General features: G+C 39.9%; 1 long non-coding RNA gene across 2 annotated transcripts in view; it reads left to right on the top strand.

The window, feature by feature from the left end:
• Positions 1 to 21,763, top strand: part of LOC130559497 (uncharacterized) — a 108,607-nt gene that overhangs the window by 24,601 nt on the left and 62,243 nt on the right. The gene's annotated exons all lie outside the window — the stretch shown is intronic.

The raw sequence follows: 21,763 nt of genomic DNA, 5'->3' as shown, positions 1-21,763 counted from the left end.
ATAGAGATGATGGCCACAAGGGTAAATGTATTGATTTATTATGTGTTTCCAATCTCCATATTTAAAGTTTCAAATACAAGACAAGAATTCAAGAAGCACCTGTGTAAACTAGTTTAAACAAGTGCGTATGCTTCTGTACCCCTCTTTTAAAATACGATCACCCGTGTTGTCGCCATCAAGTAATTACTGTGGTCAGAGAGTAAATGTGGCATTTTAGTAAATGGTTTGTGTCCGGCCTGGTGCCCAGCTTGAGTCTGCCGAGACGTGCCGAAACAGATTGAAGGGGCCAGGTAGCCCATGACATCCTGTTAAAACGCTCGGCATATCCAAACGGCCCTGCGGACATCAAACCTCGCCAAGCTGTTCCCACGGCCCGCCTGTCAACTGATGCCAGGCCAGCGGCGGCCAAATCCAACACGACTATGTGGGGTGAGTGTAAGGCGGTATATTAGCTTACCCATGGCCCGTTGTGTAGAAGCCGGGTGCGGGGTAAGGTCAGGTCTCTTGTGGAGCCTGCGAGGGGGGACTTGACCTGGTTTGGCTGGTCTCTAAACAGCCTTGGGCCCAATGGGAAGAGAATGGCCGGTGAGGTAGGCTGAACTATGTTTACTCAGGACTTTGTGAGTTTTGGAATGGAGAAAGAGAGAAAGAAAGTGAGTAAGACTTGGCCCTTTTACTGTGTTGGGTAGTTAAACATCCCCAGGCTGGGATTGTGGTGGAGGGCAGCTGGACTGTGGAAAGCGGGAGTGAAAGAAAGTGAAGGCACTGCGCACATGTGGCTTTCACATTAGTTCTCTCTCTTCAACTCCTCCTCTCTCGCTCTCTCTCTCTCCTGAGAGGCCTTTCTCTGTTCTGCTGAACTCCCTTGACCTTGTGGTTCGAATCCCTTGCCACCCACACTGGCATGCTGCTTTGCTTTGATATGATTCCAGGCCCAGGAGTAAAACACAAATGGCTGGAGTTTGGCTGCCCATTGCTGACTGGTGCCCATGTGACTTAGGTGCAACACGGTGCTCAGGTGTGTGGAACATGTCTGCCTGTCTCCAAACGCACATACATTTCGAAACCAGAGAGTCCGGCCAAATCCACCCTCCTCTTTATTGGCTTTCTGTATCGGGCCACAGCGATACCCCCCCCCACACACACACACGCGCAGAGAATGAAAGCTTTACAAGGAACGCTGCAAAAAAAACCATAAAACAAGAAGTTAGAAGTAGAACTGGAATAAAAGAAAACAACTCAGCTAGGCATATTAAGGTAATCTGGAGCGCTCCTTTAACGGAGTACAGTATGCTAAACTCGACCAAGATGAAGCGGCTCGTAGAAGTAACTTATTAAATAACAGGCAGCTAATTACTTTGTCTTCCTATTGTCCTGCCGCTGTACGCGTTATTGAGTGTTTTATGTGTCTTAGAGTAATGAGGAAGACAAGTCTGGCACCTGCACTGTGTAATTAAACATATAAATTCTCCCCTCACAGAATTATTTGTGGTCACGGGCTGATTTATATGGCTCGGTAAATTGCAACGTTGAGCTTATTTTCTTTCCCTGAAAGGGCTTAAAAAAGGAACCCCATCCATCAGGCACCTTTGCCAGAATAAGCTTAGCAAAAAGTTGACTATATCTGTACATACATATATATATTTATATATAAAAAATACATGTATTTCTTTTTTTGTTATTGCCCTACTCCACGCTTTGTTAGAACCACCCGGCATTTTTCCTTGGGTATAGCAGGTAAATGTGTATTTCTAGCACACAAATTAGATTTACGAATGGATTATCGGAATGACGGTGCTATCATTTTTGCAGTGAGTATTTGCATAACTTTGGAGGTCGTATGTTTAGGGTGATGACTGCTGGTGTAAGGGGAGCGACACAAAAGCAGAAAAAACAGCACGGACGCCACACCACAAAAAGTTAGCCATGTGGCATGCTGTTCATTACATTTGTATGGGTCTTTTATAATGCAAAGTGTCATCCCCTATGATCTTTACATTAAAATGTGTCTTCATGACCATTTATTCTATGGAATGTTTTGAAAATATATGTTAATGTTATTCTTCGAGACAGCACGACGAGACAGCATTACGTTGTGAAGGAACATGGCAGTTGCACACACAACCAACCCAAGGAGGTCTGAAATACATAGAAAGCAATGGGCATTAATCTTTAGCAGGTGCTCGGCTGGTGCAGGACCCCTGTTAGTATGCAGTTTAGAATATGCGATGAAATATTTAGCATATGCTGATTTAAAAACTGTTTTTGTGAGAAGGTTCGTTTTGAATTGTTGTCAGTGGAGAAACAAGGTTTTTGAAACCATTTTCTGTTCTTACCAAGGAAATAAATCATTGGCACAACCCAGAAAGCATGTCAATTTTTTTACTTTGTGCTTACGAAAGACATGTATTTATTTGTTAGTGCAAATATTTAGCATTGACTTGTCTCTGAAAGTTCACCAAAAAGGGAATGTGTGTCGTTTGAAGATTATTTACTGAGGAGTTTATTTATTATTTCAAAGAGATTATACGATGATAAAATCTTAATGAAATAGATAAGCTACGGGTAGAGTGTTCTGTTGAGGGACCTTTTGTGTATTTCAGCCCCTGTTGTCCACTTTTGATAAGGAGCAGTACTACGTTTTTTTCCTACCTATTTTCTATTCATCTGATGCTTCCTTCTCGCTGGAGTCTCTCAATAACTGTGTTCATGTTTAGTCTTCATTTCATTTCTCCTTCTTGCTCTTTGAAATAAAAACTGTTCTCCTCCAGCAATTTGGGCTCTGGCAGTTTTGTAAATATTTGATATAGAGGTTTAATAAGTACTAAATGATGAAGATCGCATTTAGAGGTGGTAATATCCAATAACTGAAGGAGGAGGTAATGCAAAGATGATGATTTTTCTATTTTGTCTTGGCATATTTTTAGAGTTATTATTGTGCCAGTGCTACTGTGAGGGAGTGTTTGTAATTGTGAAATTGTTGTGAAATCGAGAAAGGAAGGAAGAAAAAGAGCAGCACCCCCACCAAGTGACAAGCCATCCCACTTGAGCAAGTAACTGTCACCAACACCAATATGGTGTTCTGTTTCTTCACATTGAGCATATGTACTGTATGGTCCAAAATTAACATATTTGACAAATGCCAAAGTGCAAAATTCGCCTTTGGTGTTTAAATAAAATGGAGCTATTGGTTATTAGGAAGATGGTTTATTGTGTGGCTTAAATGGGTATTGTGCTAGTGTTACCTGCACTGTTTTTATCTGATGCAAGTCAAATCAAACTCTTAAGAAATCCGCTAAAGTGACAGTCTGATAGGGATGGAAGTGTTTATGTTAGTCCATTAACCCATAAGAAAAAAGAATCACAGATGAGATCTCTTTAATATCTCAGTTATTTATCCTAGACATTAATAAGATGAAATGAAGAGCAAATGGAAAGCTTTGCTTAAAGGTCCAGGGTATGAAATTTAGCAGCATCTAGCGTTGAGGTTGCGAATTGCAACCAATGGCTCACTCCACCCCTCCTTTTCGAAACACTACGGAGGCTGACACAGGGCTAAGATATCGTCATGCTTCACTTCTTTGCTGAAGGAGATAAAGTATTCACGAAACGTGCTCTGTAAAGCAGTTTGTCTGTTTAGGGCTCCTGTAATGACATGGCGAATTCTTTGCAAGGGGACCCGCGGTGTATGTATATAGGAATAGCTCATAATAAAAACATAATGCTTAATGGTCTTTATACGCCTCTGAAGATATAGTTATGTATATTGTATAGAATTTCTGTTAATAGGTCTTCCAAAACATTATACACAGCACCTTTAAGTCTTCTACATCTACGGGTTCGAGTCTTACCTCTTGGATAGGTCATTCAGAGTATCCTGGAGAGGTGAGGTCTCTGAGTCCCAGCATCTCAGTACAGGGGTACCCCAGGGCTCAGTTCTTGGACCGCTGCTCTTCTCCATATTCACAACGTCCCTAGGCTCTGTCATTCGGAAACATGGCTTTTCCTATCACTGCTATGTGGATGACACACATCTCCACATGTTATTTCAGCCTAATGATCCGACGGTTTCTGAGCGCATCTCGGCATGCCTGAATGACATCTCACTCTGGATGAAGGCCATCACCTGTAGCTCAACCTTGCAAAAACTGAACTGCTCGTGATCCCGGCCGACCAGAAAACTCAGCACGACCTTTCCATCCAACTAGGTTCATCAACCATTACTCCTTCTAGAACGGCCAAAAACCTGGGAGTGGTAATTGATGATCAGCTGAACTTCGCTGACCATGTTGCCAGCACCACCCGGTCCTGTACTGTAGATTCATCCTCTGCAATATTAGGAGAATTAGACCTTTCCTGTCTGAGCATGCTACGCAAGTTCTTCTCCAGGCTCTTGTCCTGTCCAGACTGGACTATTGCAATGCTCTACTGGCTGGTCTTCCAGCTTGTACAACCAAACCTCTTCAGATGATCCAAAATGCAGCGGCAAGAGTGATCTTCAATGAGCCGAAGAGAGTGCACGTCACTCCTCTCTTCGTTAGATTGCACTGGCTCCCTATAGTCGCTCGCATCCAATTCAAATCTCTGCTCTTGGCCTACAAATTCAACACTGGTTCGGCACCCCCATATCTTCACTCGCTAATTCAGACTTATGTAGCCGCCCGATCCTTGCGCTCTGCAATCAAACAACGTCTTGTGGTGCCGTCCCACAAAGGGAAAAAATCACTCTCACGCACTTTCTCCGGATGTGTTCCACGACTCTGGAATGATCTCCCTCTTGCCACAAGATCAGCGGATTCTGTAGCGGTCTTTAAGAATCGACTAAAAACACATCTCTTCTGTCAACATCTGACCCAACAGTACAGTCTTCTACTTCTTTTCTACTTGCCTATCCCCCCCCAAAAAAAAAAAAAATTCTTAGCTTCGTATACTGATAGGCTGACTGAGACCAGTTGTACTGCACCTATGCATTGTTGTACTTTTGTTTGTTGCACAAATTGCTTCTACTGTTTTTCCCCTACTTTGTACGTAGCTTTGGATAAAAGCGTCTGCTAAATGACTAAATGTGAATGATCTCAAACATTTCTTCTAGATCCACAAATGTCTCCAGAAGAAATTCAGAAGAGAATGTCACAAACCAAGCTCAGTTTGTCTGCATTCAAAAGTCAGCAAATTAAAAATCAAATGTCCTAAGCTAAATTATTATTTTGACAAGATAGATTTTAAAACAAAATAGTCATTATTGTCATGGCTGATAATGGTTTACATATTGCTATTTGCAGGGGTCACAAAAAAAGTGAACAACCTGGATACTGTTAGTATTGGACCCTGTGATTTTCTGTTTGTGTATGCTATGTGTTTGCATGCGTGTAACAGTGTGTGAATGCAAAGCATGCCAGGCCAGTAATTCCATTTAAATGAGACATTTGCATGTTCTGTGTTTACCGTATTAATTGCACAGTTAAACTCTATGATGTTTGTGATGGAATCAAGATCACCTTATTGACCCCAGGCTACATTGCAAATCATCTCTGTTGCACGCTCTCTCGCTCACTCTCTGTCTCTCTGTCTCTCTTTCTCTCTCTCTCTCTCTCTCTCTCTCTCTCTCTCTCTCTCTCTCTCTCTCCTGATTTACCTCTTTTCCCCTTCGATTTAGATTTATTTATTTTATTCTGTTTAATTTCTTCTTTTTTTATTTTGGCATTTTGTGGGGTCCTGCTGCTTTTATTACATTCCTGACACTTTTGTTAATAAATCATTGCAAAGTTAATGAAAATTGCATTCAGGCATATCCAAAATGATTGTGTCCTTTGTCATGCTAATAAATTGAAAGATGTTGGTCCAATGGGTGAATGCCTGCCCATTACTGAGAAGTTTTTGATGGGTGCCTGTTGAACCTCTCATTTTCTCCTCTTTCTCTCGCTTCCTAGCCGTTGTTCTTCAGTCAGGTTTTTTTTCTTCACATTTATCTTTAGCTTTTATCAACATGAAACTAATAGGTTTGAGGTGCAGTCATTTCCCTGCTTTAGTTTGCATGGTGAAATGTAAAGAGGGAAACATATACAGTCTGCCGGAACAAAACAAATACACGAATAAAAAAACATGATGATAATACACATTATTTCCATTCATGTCGCTTTCTGGTTATTTTACAGGCTAAACTTTTACCGTGTTACCTCGTCTTGAATTTATATCATTTGATATTCTAAAGCATTAAAGGAATCTCTGTCGTGGCGAGTTATACATTTCCAGCATTTCATTTTGATAAGCATTTTTTTATATCTTGCTTTCTCTCTCCCTCTAAGCTCTGTTGGCTGTGGACCGTCTTATCGTACGCTGCACTCCACAGATACCGTGTCAGTGAATGAGTTGAGGACTGTGTGGACGGTTTACAAATCTAAATGCAAAAAGAAATGGAATATTTGATAGCCTTCCATAATGGCCCTGAAATCTGTGTCATTATCTACTATCAGATGTGGCTTTTAAAAGCATCGGGAGTTCCGGGCGTTTTACATGAATTTCAGCTGAGAGCAGTTATTGAGAGCAGAATACATTTAGTGGGTCAGTTTGCTGGGCCTTCTGTCGCTTGTCTAACTCTTTGCTTCGATGGCATGCAGCACAAGAGGAGGCCACAACAATACGGATAGCACAGGAATTCTGCCACCTTTTTATATTCTGCTGCGATAATGTGCATAAACATTTAAAAACCTTTGGTAATGTTTCTGCCTGCTGGTAGATTAGAAACTGTAGAGATATTGTTTGTGGAATAAATGTTAATGTTTATTTATTGACAGACACAAATAAAAACCTCTCCCTTGATTGTATGTTGAGGAGAAAGAAGTGACAAATTTAACATGCATAAACATTGTAGGATTTGTAGTTTTTGTGATGAATATTGTAGTTCTAAGGAGTGTGTTCTTATCAGTGACAGTGACAGTAGTTTTTTCAACTTGTATCGAGAATTTAAGAACATCAAAATAATACTGGAAGTGAAAATAAATCCTGCTGTATTCACCAAATTTTACAAGAGAAAATGACCAAATTTGCCCTCAGCCATCATAGACTTTATCTTGAGAATTAGTGCACCTTTTGTTTTATAGCCCAAGTAACATGTCACTTTTAAAAGTAACATTGCACAACACTGGGTGTATTTCAGGTTGCGTTGGTGTATTGGATGATAGAGAGAGAGAGGCCAATAAAAGGTCCATTGAGAAGATCCAGAAGGTTTATATTTAGTGACTTATAGCGCTAATCTCCCCTCATATCTAAAATTCGATGTGTTTGTTGATTCTCGCCTTTAACTCGTCCTTTGATTGATGCACCACGGTTGCGTCAACATCAGGGAAGGTCTTTGTATCTCTCCCACATCGCTGTATTTCAGATTGGCCGGCTGCGTGTGTTGAGAGGGCTGTGCCGAAATATCAGTCGGCTGTACCAGATTCGATTAGCAAGCTAATGTTTTATTAGAGAGGAGTGCGAGAGGGGGAATAATTAAAGAGCCCTTGTGAGGGATAGACAGGCAGTCCTGTCTGCCTGGGCTGAGGGGACATCTGTTTGCCTGGGGGTCAGGCATTGAAGCGGTGGGGCGCTGGGCATGGAAGGGGGAGTTTGAGGGGCAATCGGGTAGAGGCATGCTGGAGCCGGAATGGTGGCCGTGCTGGAGTTTGTTTCCTTTTTACACCACGCTGAAACATGAAACAGCAGGCCTGCTAGCAAACAGACACCAAATTAAACAACTATCCCAACTTCATTAACAGAATAATGATGGGCTCAGTCTGAGCACGGCTTTATTACCCATGCAAAAACACATTCGCATCAAACCGCGATAGGACGGCTCACGATCGGGGAGCACCAGGATTTAGAAATCATTTAAATCCGTTGTCAGTCGACAGACTTAAGTAAATCGAGAACAAAGAAAAGCAAAAAAGAATTGGCCAAAAAAGTATCTCCCTGGGTATGTTTCCTGTGTGCACCTTGGGTTGCACATGGAGAGGCGATGCCAAGTTTTCTCCTTGTGTAAGTGCCATGGCGTGACCCGGGGGTGTGCGGTGTACCCGGGTCGAGGGGTGCTTTGGTCTGCCTGGTGGCCCCTCCCACAATTCTCACCTCCGTTCTGCAACCTTTCAGTCTAAAATAACTTAAAAGCACTGCGTCTGTCGGGAATACAGCTCCAAAACTAAAGGCTGGTCCTATTAAAACCACCCTAATACTAAGGAGGGGGATGAAAAAGTGAACTGTGGGGCTGTATTGATGTGAAGAAAATGAGTAGCTCTTGCTGTGGAAGAGGCTTGACTCCCCTATCGATTTAAAAGGGAAACTGTAGAAATAGACTCGGTAAATCTGGCGCTGCCTAACAGGTTAACAGCGACCATCTTTTCATGTAAACTCATTCGGTATGCTTGCATTGATGTCGGGAAGATGAGCTGTAAAGCAAATCCGTCGACCGCCCCTCCACCTTCCCTGCTTTGTGAATTATAGTGTTTTTATAGATCAATACGCAAACACAATTATCTGTATTATTATATTGTGATAAATGGTAATTGTAGTCATGCTGGTATTTGTACTACGGGAGGAAATGTTTGATTGATTCGCTACAGACGAGTATTGATGATTTACAGACTAACAGACTTAAATAGTGCCGGAAATGGTTGTTACTGGAATTGTCACGTTTATTGGGGCTGTGTGTCTCTGGGACTGGTGGACGGTGATGTTAATGTTTTTCAAGCCAGCGGTAGTTCACATGCATGATATGTGGATTGAAGGGGTTGGAGTGCGCAGCATCTGTGACACTGTGCTAAATAGCTCCTTATTTCCTTCTCTCTGGAGTGCATGTTGGGTGCAGTGGCAACATTATCATAACAAAAAGGAATGAGTAGGATTTTATCATACACACTCCTCTCTAAGCACATGATTCAAAATGTAGACAATAAAGCCAGATGCCTTTTTTGGAATTAGTATCATCTTGTTCATGTTAACATTTCTGCATCGGTCCTCAGAGCCGCCATGTATTGGTTTATGTGCGTCATGCGTGTCCATTCAAGAAATCTTACATTCATCATTTTTATACTTTTTGAGATCAAAAGCATTTCTTAAAACATTGTTTTGAATGTTGAACATTGTTGTCTTGTTTCCCACATACAAGATGCATTTACTTGACAAGGAAAGTGACCTAAGATATTTAGTCTTGGTTTATTAAGTAAAATTTAATTATGTGTATGTTTAAAACAAGCAAAAAATACCAATGGGGTAAGACGAATAAACTTGAATTTAGTTTTACATTTTCTTACGTAACTAATTCAAGTTGAATTTTCTTACCTCATTGGTAGATTTGTTTGCTTATTTTAAACATAAACTTCTTATATTTAATTTTCTAAATACTTATAAAAGACTAAATATCTTTGAGCCATTTCCTTGTCAAGTAATTTTTTTCTGCTAAAAAGGACAAAAATGCTTAGTATAAAAGTGGTACTTTAAATCAGAATTCAAAAGAAAACGTTCATCCACAAAAACAAAATCATTTCGTGTAAAACCTGCATGACTTTTTTCTTTTGTGGAACATGAAAGAAGATATTTTTAGATGCGTCAGTAGTTTGTGTATATACAGTGGAAGTCAATGGGGGGCATTGTTGTTTGGCTACCAATATTCTTCAAAATATCTTCTATAGTTCTTTGTATAAAAAAGTAAGTCATAGGGGTCTGGAATGATGAAATAATTTTCAAATTTGTGTAAACTATCCCTTTAAACTACATTAAGAAATCAAGATTAATTCATTTCCCTAATCAACCATCTTGACCCATCCCTGCTCTCGGCTACAGTATATCTATCTTATGAAAAGACAAAATCTCAAAAAACAAACTAACATCCTTCTATCAGCTGTTCAATTAGATGGACATTTATTATTTGTCAGAATCTGAATTGATTGGGCTTTGGCTGGAAGGGTTGCGGACTATGATTCTATGCCAGCGAGCTCCATCCTCTTGGTCTGCGATCGACAAGGCAACTACGTGAAGCACAGATGGAGGGGTGGAGGAGCTGGACAGCGTGGAAGAGATGAGTGGTGTGGTAGGGGTTGGATGGATGGACCTTCAGTCTGTTCAGAGAAAACGAGTGGGCGGACAGGAAACCTGTGAGGTACATGTTGATTGACAGGACGTCGTATGGCGCACCAGAGAGCAAAACGCAGCTCTGAGGATCAGCCTCTTCACGCAGATGAATCTCGGCGGAGGGTCAGGGTGAACGGCTACCAGTCGGGAACCCTCGTAGAAATCGGAGACTCCGGTACGCGGACTTCGCCGCTGCCACAATTACTCTCGCGGTGGAGTTTAGGGACGAAAACAGATCTCTCATATCGAGATGGGAAGGGAGGATGGGGTGAGAAATGTGGCTGTAATTAATGAGTAGCTGGAATGAGGCAGTCCCAGATGGAAAGGCAGAGTCGCCTGGCATGATTGTGCATCCATGGCTGAGCTGTAAGATATACCTGGCCGCACGCACGGCTCTCTGAAGTGGCTAGTTAGCATACGCCGCTCTTGTTATTTGTGTACTCTGTATGAGAGCGGGTCTCCTCAGCTGCCGTTCGCAAGAGACTTGTTTTGTAAGATTAATGAAGGTCACCGATATTCTCAGAAGTATTCTGATAATTAAGGCTTTGTTTATCAAAAACAAGTTATATTAAGAGCAAAAAGGATTCATGGTAATTATTCATAATCTTAACAATTCAAGTGTAGCCACCTCATTTGTGCTTTTAATTCTTCTTGTTAATGTTTTGCATAAATCTGCATAATTACTTGAGATGCCTGTTGTAATTTTGACAGCTACTCAGCTCATGTGCACTAAAGTATGGCGAACGTTCCACGCGCTGCATACTTATAAATGGACGGACGGATGGCGTCGACGTAATGTTATTTGGATGAGTTTTACTCTCCTTGTTGCCCGTGATGCTGGGAAAGAATAGGTGTTTATATCACATATGCTAAATGAACGGTTTGGCCCACAGCGGGAAAACGGGGACAGAATGACTGGTTTTATGACCGAGGCGCTGCCGCGATCACGCTAACAAAACAAATGCCGACATGCTTCTATAAATCCTTGGCACGAATGGTCAGTCCCCCTCTGCTGTGTGCCCAAATGCGTCTGCGGAAAGCAAAGGCTACCGGGCCTTCTAATCGCAGTCTAATTTCTGCCGCAATAATCATCATGTAAATGGATGTGGAATGGTAATGCGAGCCTGGAGTTTACGTAATCTTGTAATGACCTCTTGTATTACACTGTCTGTGATGTTGCCTGTAATAGATTGTTAGTCACTAATCTGAAAAGAGAGAAAAAAATCAAGAACAGCAGCTTATGAAATTAAATTTGGAGTGTGGCTGGACCTATTAGCAAGCTGACATAAGTGATATAATTTCTTTCGCTCCTCTGTGCGCACACACACACATGCAGGCTGGTGCTTTAGGATGGCTGATTAGTATTCACTAAACAGGAGAAATAATGCTCTCATCACCGGTTTAGACCTCAATGACGCTGCTCGATGTGTTGCACGATGAGGGTTCACAAGTCATTGACATTAAAATTCAACTTATGTGCCAGTTGGCATCAGCAGCTGAATGCTGAAAACCATTTTGATGTGTGTGTGTGATACTTTTAGATGAATTATCAAAGCAAGGTTCATATTATAGCCTCTATTATTTACTTAGCTAAAGTACCTAGTAAAAGGCTAGTGTATGGAGTGGTGCAGAGATGACGTATTTTACTAGGCCAACCCGGAAGTTGGCGCCGTACTGGTTCCCTCGACCGAAAGCCTGTGCATTTTTCCCATAGATTTTTGCATTATCGCAAAAAATAAATTCTGTGATTAACAAAGGTTTATGATGTTTACACATTTGGTTTATCAGGTTAATCTACAAATGAACACAACATTGTTACTTTTGAAGCCTCAATACAATTGCCAGAAGTAAAAAGCTAACACGGGGCTATAAACAGACTACACTTATGCCCAGCAAACACACAACATTGTCACAATGTAGCCAACCTTTTAAGCACGTTGTAACAACGTGATCAAAAGGTTGATGTTTCTACGTTGTTGTGTGGTGAAGTTGTCACAACGTTGTCACAAAGTAATCTTTTAACCTGCCTTCGGGGCCATTGCTTTAGGTTGTGTCTATGTTGTATGGACAACCAGCAAACGACATTTAACCTTTACTGTAGGGAAGCGCGAATATCAACCTTTTAAATTTCAGCCGACAGCTATGCTGTCTGTCGGAGAAGAGTCCACTCTGATTCATCGGAAGAATACGTGAGTATTGCCTTTAATTTCTGTCACCAAAATAGATTAAAAAAAATACTGAATCAATACAATTTAACAAGGTAATCATAACAAGAATAAAAACGTGCGTTTTATGTTTTCTTTATCATTTATAAATATATGTGTGACTTGCAGCTCAGATGCTTGGAAAATGGTCATAACTTTGTTGTTTTTTGGGCATTTTCGATAACACTGGGAGATTTAAAAAAGACAAATACTTGCTCGGAAAACGCTCTTATGATGCTATGTGACGCATCTTTTTTCAGCTGTACAGTCAACTGAAGGCTGCTGAGCTTGCCAGTATGATGGTTTACAGTTATGAATTTATTTTTAAATTATTATTAATGAAACCATATACCTTTACTTATATATGGTTTTTTTTGGAAGTGTAATTTCATTTTACAATACCCTTGTATTAGTGTGCGCGTTTTTATAATGAAGCTAAATTATATAACGCTGCATTGTTACTCTTTAAAGTTTACACAGGTTGGTGTTGATTATGTTTTTTTCTGTAAACGTTATAGAACCGTAATCATTATTAAATGTTCAAAAATCTATATTTATTTTGTGGTTATATAACAGAAAAATGTAGCGCAAATTGGTCATTCACAGAAATTAGTTGCTATGGAATCGAGGATTAACGAAAGTAGTCTGAATGTCGTCTCACAGTTACTGAATGCTACAACGTTGCAACAGCCTTCTAGCGTCTTACATTTATACGTTGTCACAGTGTTGCCAGCACGTAGTGAGCAACGTTGCCAGAGGAAAAATGGAACGTGGCACCAACGTGGTCACAATGCAAATGTTTTTTTTGGGTGGTGGCTCGATATCAATGTCACCACCACCAAGCCTCAGACAACTTTTTCAAACTTTATTAAAAACGTGTTACCTGGTATGTAATTACACTGTGAAGGAATATCCATCCACGTTTTTAGAGATTTGTGTCCATGTTACATTATTTGTAAGATTTACTGTATATGCACGATGACCAGCCAAACGATGTCTCTTTTAGCAATTTATTAGCAACCGTTTTTAAGACGCAATAAATGTTTAAAAATCCAGCGGGTTCTAACTGGTGTGTTTTATGTCAAATGTTAAAACTTGTTAACCACAGACTTAACTACAGCGATAAAAAACCCATTGACTTTGGGGCGATGGAACCGGAAGGGCTAAAATGCTAACAAGCTTCCGGGGTTTGCATACAAAAATACGTCATCTCTGAGGTTCTCTATTTGCCAGGCAGATTTATCAAACCTGACATCATGGGAAAACTATTTTACAAGGTGGTGATTTTGAATTTGAATATAAAAATGTGTAAAAAACGTACGCAAGAATTAAGGCTCGACCCTAACCTAATGTCACTGGGGCGAAAGTAGATCGTACTAAAACATACAAAATGAGGTCATACAAATTCACACGAATTATCCATTATTATATTCTGTATATTGTATGTGTTGTAATCTGTGGATATGTGGCCATTTACAACTGTGCCTACTTGGCCTGATAAACCATGAGGGTTTTGTGTCAGTTTTGTGTCAATTTTGTTTCAGCAGCATTAACGAAATCAATTAAAATATAGAATTTTGCAAACAATTTTTTGAAATTACATTTGGTTTTTCAAAATTACAGATTAAATTCAAAATACAGATTTAGCCAATCTTTCAGTATTACACGGTAATATAACGGAGCCACAAAAAAAAAAATTACTAATAGTTGTATTAAGATATTAAGATTTACTAGGAGAAAGTGTTTTACCATCTGCTTGTGTTATATATCACAGATCTACATTGGTCATCTGGATCTTTAGATATTGATATCAGCAGCTGTAAAACCCAGATCAGTCAACCATCACTCAAAGCAATAAAGGAGCAGAGAGCGTTTTCAGACTTCTCAGATGGGACATGCCGTTTGCTTTCCTCTTCCCATAATGTATTTTCATGGAGGAAGAACAAACATGTAAACACTGAGCACCTAATGTTCCTCCCTCCACGGACCCAAAGACCTTGACCCCTCTCGCCAGCCTGCTGCTGTGCCATCACGGCGGGTGCGACGATGTGCGTAAGGCTCCTTCACGGCGCCGTGAGCCGTTCACAGATCTGCGCGTTTTACGGGAGGGTCGCGCGGCGTTGGGAGTTAAATGAAAGTTGTCTAATGAAGTAAACTTGTGAAGACGGATAGAGGGAAGGCAAAGTGACAAAGAGAGGGCAGGAGGAAAAAAACACAACTTTCTTTAATTATGTTTACCCAACAGGCCTTGCCTCCTAATTTAAATAGCATAAACATCTGGACTGCAGCAGCATTAAAATCATGGCTGTAGTCAAGCAAATCTTGTGGAAAATAATGAAATTAGATCCCTGGTGCTGTGACAGAGGAAGGGCAGGATACATCAGCTCCATGTTAATAAAATTTCCATGAATGACTGAATACAATTAAGAAATTGTCAGTTGTGGCTGTGAACTTTTGTAACTCGTGGCTGTTTGCATCATTTGATTATGGTGGCAATTTGGAATTGTTTATTAGTGTCTGTGTTGGGGTATTAATTATGACCTTTTTTATTGGTCACGATTAAAAAAAACACAAACGCTCGGGGAGGGCCAGGAGTGGAGGTCTGTGCTGAGCACAGCAGGGCTCATTCACTGGAAATCATCTCTGTAGACTCTGTGTGTTATTGTTATCGATGTGTTATGGACGTTTCTCCTCTCCTACAACATTATTAACCTCATGTGTATACGCTGATATAGGGTTGCGTTGACAGATTTTCATAGGTTATCATTTTATGAGCTTCAATTAGCATCAGGAGCTAATATTTAGGTTAAAACGTGCAAACCCACCTTGCCGCATGGGTTAATTCCAATATTTGACTCAGCGTTGGGTTGCCAGTTTGGTCGTTTTTTACCCAGGCGTTTTTAGAGCACGTGCATCTAGGTGTGAGGCACGGCTCACAGTTTGGCTCGATGAGAGTTTTGTTTCTGATTGGAACCTTAGTCTTTAGCTTTTTTTGTTGTTTGTCTAAATTAAGATTCAGAACGAGGTGCTTTGCAAATTGAAATATGAACCTCTGCCTCTGTCCCTTCTCGACTTCAGCATTTATCTTATCAGCCGGCGCAAGGAAGGGAAGATTGTATTTGTTGAAATGATTTGTCAGTTTAGGAAGTAATAATGGATTTGGGCTGAGAGCTGTACAAACAAGGCCTTCAGCATGGAGAGAGATTGAGGAGAGAAGGAATGACTGCTTCCTGTGCATTCTAATGCTCTGTACATCATGTGCGCTCTGAGACGAGGGATAATCACAGATCTCTAAATAAAGATTTGTGAGCCTCCTTACTTAAACGCTGGGATACGGGGGATAAGGAGGCAAGTGCTTTTAAATCAGGCACAATTTAATTTAATGTGAATATTAAAATAAGTAGTATACCTATACTGTATTTAAGTGAGGTTTAAAAGTATGATACCAGTTTTTTTATCCCTCTTTCATCATCATAAAAATGTCCTGTTTATTTCTAAGTTTAGAAGAGTTTTTTTTAAATGTGGTCTGAGACATTTAGGCTATGAAAATGTTTTATCTAACATTCACTTTTAAATGTCTTTATTTTTAACTCCGATGCACTCTTTCTCGTCTGTTTTGGATGTTGGCCATTTCTAACGTATGCTAACGTTTGCCATGTTGTCCCCATGTTTAGTTTATTACACCGGCCTTGCCAACCTGCCATAAATCATTAGCAGGAGGGACGTGGGTGAGTTTGCGGAGGACATTTAGACACTTTTGACTTACTATGGACATTCCTTAGTAGCCATAACAGGAACATGACATGTCATTCAGGGTGTTATTTTGCACTGAAGTGCTCGAATCTTCATTCAGACTTTTTCACACACACTCAGGACAGATTGTGGATCTATGGAGCACTGTTAATAGTTAATAGGCCTAAAAATCTGTAAGTAGAGAGAAGTTCAAAGCTAGAAGGGAGCTGGATAAAATTGTTTCCATGCATACCGCCAGATCCAGGGTTAAGTTGTCATCAGCACTGGTCTTCTCAATGATGGTTTTATCTTTCAATTCAATTCAATTTATTTATATTGCGCTTTTCACAATGTGCATTGTTCCAAAGCAACTTTACAGGAGCAAATAATAAAAACAGAAAAACACAGAAAGGTAAAACACAGCACAGTGCATGGTGTTTATAGACCAAGCAAGATCATTCTAATAAATAATATCTAATAAATAAATAAATGATAAATAATAAATAAATTGCTTTTTGTCTTGCTCAAAGCCTATTGTCTTTTATTCTGATTTGGAGAGGCTTTTATGTTCACTTCACATTTCTTGCTTTTCTGTTCCAGGGAAACCTGTTCGTTACCAGTTCTTTTCCATTTGACCTCACCTCAGATTTTACAGCCCAATAAAGTCATTCAAACATAATATGTAGCATTGCTTGCCACTGCTTTTTAGGATAGCTTTATAGAGTCCTGTAGGCCAGATCCATGGGCTTAGGGCTTTCCCTGGCACCCTGGGTTTTCAAAACCTGTACAAAAATCATTAGCACAGTGTCATATAATATACATTCTTGATTTTTTGGATGTCTGCACAAATATAGTTTATTCAAAAGATTCAAAATAGTAACTATACCAGTTATTTTTATTGGACATCTTGACCTGTTTTGGTCTTATTGGCTTTGGAAAATATGTATTTGATGTTTGCCTCCTGTGTGATGTAACTTAAAGGGTCATTTCACACACACAGAAAAATTGTTCTGATGAACACAGAGAAAGTTATTTGGTAGAATGCTTGTAACCAGACAGTTCTTGGCCACCATTGACTACCATAAAATGACAATGGAAGTCAAAAGTGCCCAAGAACTGTTTGCTTTCCAACATTCTTCAAAATATCTAATTTTGTGTTCAACAGAACAAAGAAATTTATGAAGCAATTTTTCCTACTATGGTAGTCAATGGTGGCTGTGAACTGTTTGGTTACAAGCATTCTTCCAAATATCTTTCTTTGCTTTTATCAGAACAAATACATTTATACAGATTTTGAACATCTTAAGGGTGATTAAATAAAGACAGAATTTTCATTTTTGGGTGAACTGTTCCTTTAACATATATAATTTTGTGAAATGTATGAAATTTGCACATTGTGATAGAAATGTGTGTACGTGCGAATGCAAGCACGATGACATAAGGCTCATCTTTCGATCCAGCCTCATACAGTATGTGCTTTATCACACATTGATCCTTGTGCGGTACTTATTCTTATACTGATGTCAATGTTCAATTTTCAGATCACAGACTGCAGGACACTTGTAGAGCAATTTACAGACTAAAGCATTGATCTTACCAGAATGTAAAACCCAAGATCACACACAGCGAATTAAGACAAGCAAATATTAAATAAGATATAACCTTTGTCAGAAGCAAACGAGTCTGAAGTGGTTGGTTTACTGAAGCACACTCGAAGTACACAATTGAATCCATATGCGTCCCATCTCCTGTGTAATGTTTTGTCCTGACATACATAATAAATACTGTACCATGAAGGCACTCAGAATGTATAACCCCCTCCTGTTTGGCATTCGAGTGAGTTAACTTATTTTCAAGGATTTTAAAAGGACAGTTAGGACATCTTAAGGTGACAGTATAACACGCACGTATTGAGTTATAGCATAAAATTGTTACAGCAGGAAAGTTTGCTGTGTGAATGCCAAATTGAAATTGTGATACTACCTGACACACACTGTCGAAATGAAAAGATACTAGGCACCTTTTCAAAAAGGGCATGACCCAAAGGGGTTATTTTATCAGTGTAAATATCTGAGAAACTCCACAAGGATGGATTGATGTTATAGACGATATGGTCAACTGAAAGCAGCACCTACTTTCCCCAAAACAGGATATGACATCACAGATGCTATGATCTATAGATACATCTATTTGAGAATAGAATAGAATAGTTGAACAGAGGAAGGCACATATCCAGATTCCAGAGGAAATCAGGAGAGCCTCTTGCTTGAGCTTTGAGGATCTGTGAGTGTCATGAAAGCACTGACCTCTTGCAGGAAGGTTCATGTCTCTCCGTGCAGAAACAGATGGATAATAGCACAATGCTGAAATCATGCAGCACATATTATGGGCACTGTGATTGCCAACCTGATTACCTGCCATATGCTTGCTGAAGGGTTGAGCTGAGAATGGGGGAGTATGCAAACCCTTTTAAAGCAACGTTTTTATAGCGCTCTCATTATACCAATGTGAAGACTTGCTCAAATGAAAGCGAGCGTTGCGGGAAAGGAAAATAATGAAGTCATAAAATTCAGGGTTCACGGTGCATGGGTTCCACAAGGGCCTTGACGCTGTCCCACTGGCTGGTTCTGTTTTGTGTGTGTATGTGTTCAGTGCGAGTATGTCGAATAATACGTGCCTGTATGGACACTAGAGAGCCCGTACATGAGAAAGGAGCTTGTTTGTTATTTAAAAGTGCATCTTAGTGTAAACGCTTTAACGTGTTTTATGTAACGAGCTTTATTGTTTTATATATTAGATGGTTATGTATTATTACATGCATTATATTATCAGCTTTTACAAAACATTAAAGGTCCAGTGCAATTTTTTGGAGGATCTATTGACAGAAATGCAATATAATGTACATAACTATGTCTTTAGAGGTGTATAAAGAGCTTACATAATGAAGCGATATGTTTTTCTTACTTTAGAATGAGCTATTTCTATCTACATACACCGCGGGCCCCTTTGCATGAAATTCGCCATGTTCTACAGTAGCCCTAAATGGACAAACTGCTACAGAATGCATTTCGTAAATACGTTATCTCCTTCAGCAAAGAAGCTAAAATGTGACGACATATTAGTTCTGTGTCAGCCTCAGTAGTCCTTCGAAAGGGAGAGATGAATTGTTGGTTGCAATTTGCAATCTCACCACTAGATGCGGCTAAATTTCATACCCTGTACCTTTAAGCAATTTTTATCAAACTTACTATTTTCCAGTAAATCCGAAATATACCCCCTGTCATTCCCTGTGGCACTCACAAACACACACATAGTGAGATGGGAGGGAGGTTACCAGGTCTGCGCCTGGAGATTTGGCTGTCTTTCATTTCTCCATGTCATCCATTAAAAGAGAATTTTGCATAATCTTTAAGTACCTTTATGGCCTATTTAGCATAACACGTTTCCTCTTTTGGGGAGATGATATTTGGGTCAGCTTTCTTCTAATTCTCTTTCATTGGCTAGCTTTTCCAGCATGGTGTCCTCTTCACTGCTCTGTCACATCATGAATTCTGATTTTATGAAGTGGGGCTGGTATTTACATCTTTAAGTCGTAATGGTGACGGTCAGATTAGAATGGATTTAAACCTTGTTAGTCATGATCACTTAGGGAAATGACAAACATTGGAAAGACTGTTCTGCTTATTCACAGGATAGACCAAAGTGTTAAAGGGATAGTTCACCTTAAAATAAAATTCTGTCATTATTTACTCACTCGCTTGTTAAGAGAGATGTACAGTCAGATGCTGTCAGGCTTTAAAGGGATAGTTCACCCAGAAATAAATATGCTTTCATCATTCTCTCATCCTCAGATTGTTTCAAACCTGCTGCTAAACACAACAGAAGATATTTGGAAGAATGTCATAAACCAAACAGATCTTCTCCCCTATTTAATGCCATAGTAGGGAAAATAAATGGGAGTCAATGGGGGATGAGATCTGTTTGGTTACTGACATTCTTACAATTATCTTCCTTTGTGTTTAGCAGAACAAATAAATGTATACAAGTTTGGAACAAGGGTGAGTAAATGATGACAAAATTTTCATTGCTGGGTGAACTGTCCCTTTAAAATAACCAGAAAACACTTTATTATATGAAATCACTGAAATATGAGTATTGTTTTGAACAATAAACTGTAAGAGTGAGTAAATCTTGTAAAGTCAACTCTCAAGGATAATCACTTTTTTTAAAGATCGGGTAACACGCAGTTTCTGCCAATCTCATATTAATCTTAAGTACCTATACAGTATTATTGCATACATCCTATCTTCGAAGAGTATTTAGATTGATCAAATTTATGAAAGAGAGATACAGCTGTATGATTATTTCCGGAAAAAGACGAGCAGCTGGAGGCAGGCAGTAGGGACGGAACTATAGCACGAGCACACAATACATCATCGCAATAATCCCTTCGTGTTTTTTACATTATGCACGTACACTCCGATTGCCAACAAAAAACGGACATATGACTTAGGATGCGTTCATATTTCTAGTTCGGTTCTTTTGGTTCAGACCAAAAAAATAAAAAAATGCATTTAGTCCTGGTTCGCTTAGCGTTCAGACTGGCATTTTACAGCGAACCTAAAGATGTCGAACCTAACAGCTTACGTGTAAAGTCGCAACGTGATTGGACAGCTTTTATGATTAATATTTTAAAACGGAACTTACCGGTAGCTAGTAACTCGCGAAGACCTCATGAAGTGTTTAAAAGCAGTCAAAACGGCGCCAGGAATTCCTGCGTTACATGCGCAGGCACATCTAATAAACACTCTTTTTATATTACCAAATCACTTGATCTTTGGTTCGTATATTGTTATCAAGTCCTGTTTTTGGTTCGGTTGCGTTCATATTTCAATCGAACCGCGCCAGAGTTCATTTGAAAGTGGACCAAGACCCATCTTTTCAGCGGTCTCAGTCCGCTTGTTTGGTGCGCACCAGGGTTTGGGTGGCAGCGTTCACACTTACACAAATAAACCGCACTAACAGAGCAATCGCACAAGAGTTCGTTTTAATCGAACCAAACATGGCATATATGAACACACCCTTAGTTTGACTTACCGCGTGCAATGTCCGGCATCTTTTAGCGCTGGGACGGCTCCATATATCAGTTTCAAACGATCTCCAAATCCAGCGTTATATCCACCGTTTATATAATATCCATCATTGAAATTCCGTGAACAGACAAACACACCTCAACATCTCTCACTATCGCAAGAGTAATGAGCTGCAGCTGCACGCCCACAGCGCAGCCAATCTTGACGCAGCACAGCCAATCTTGATAAGCGGGTCTTCTTATCGCTCGTCGTTGGCGTGTGGGTGGGCTATTTCTTTTGCCTTGCCGTGGGCGTGCTTTTCCGGGAGAATTTCCCAATAAAAGGAATAGGATCCCTGTTACGAAACAGGGATACAGACTTGTAAAAAACTTTCCGAAACAAGTTGGAGTGCTGGGGGAATGTATCAAGCACAGAAATACTATGTCATACGTCCAACTCGTTTTTTAACAAGTCGACCATGTTAAGCATGAGAAGCCAGCATGTTTAACCGTGTAAAGAAGTCAGAATGCATGAAATAGCATGCTACCCAATCTTTAAGTGAAAAAACTGCTTTAAGATCTGTTTTAAAAAATCCCTTTATCTGTCAATATTGTAATACTCAATAGTTCATATTGAGATTGCTGTATGAAT

This window comes from Triplophysa rosa, linkage group LG9 (assembly GCF_024868665.1).
Source record: "Triplophysa rosa linkage group LG9, Trosa_1v2, whole genome shotgun sequence".
In the NCBI taxonomy this organism is placed as follows: Eukaryota; Metazoa; Chordata; class Actinopteri; order Cypriniformes; family Nemacheilidae; genus Triplophysa; species Triplophysa rosa.
This window is presented reverse-complemented; position numbering and strand designations above follow the sequence as displayed.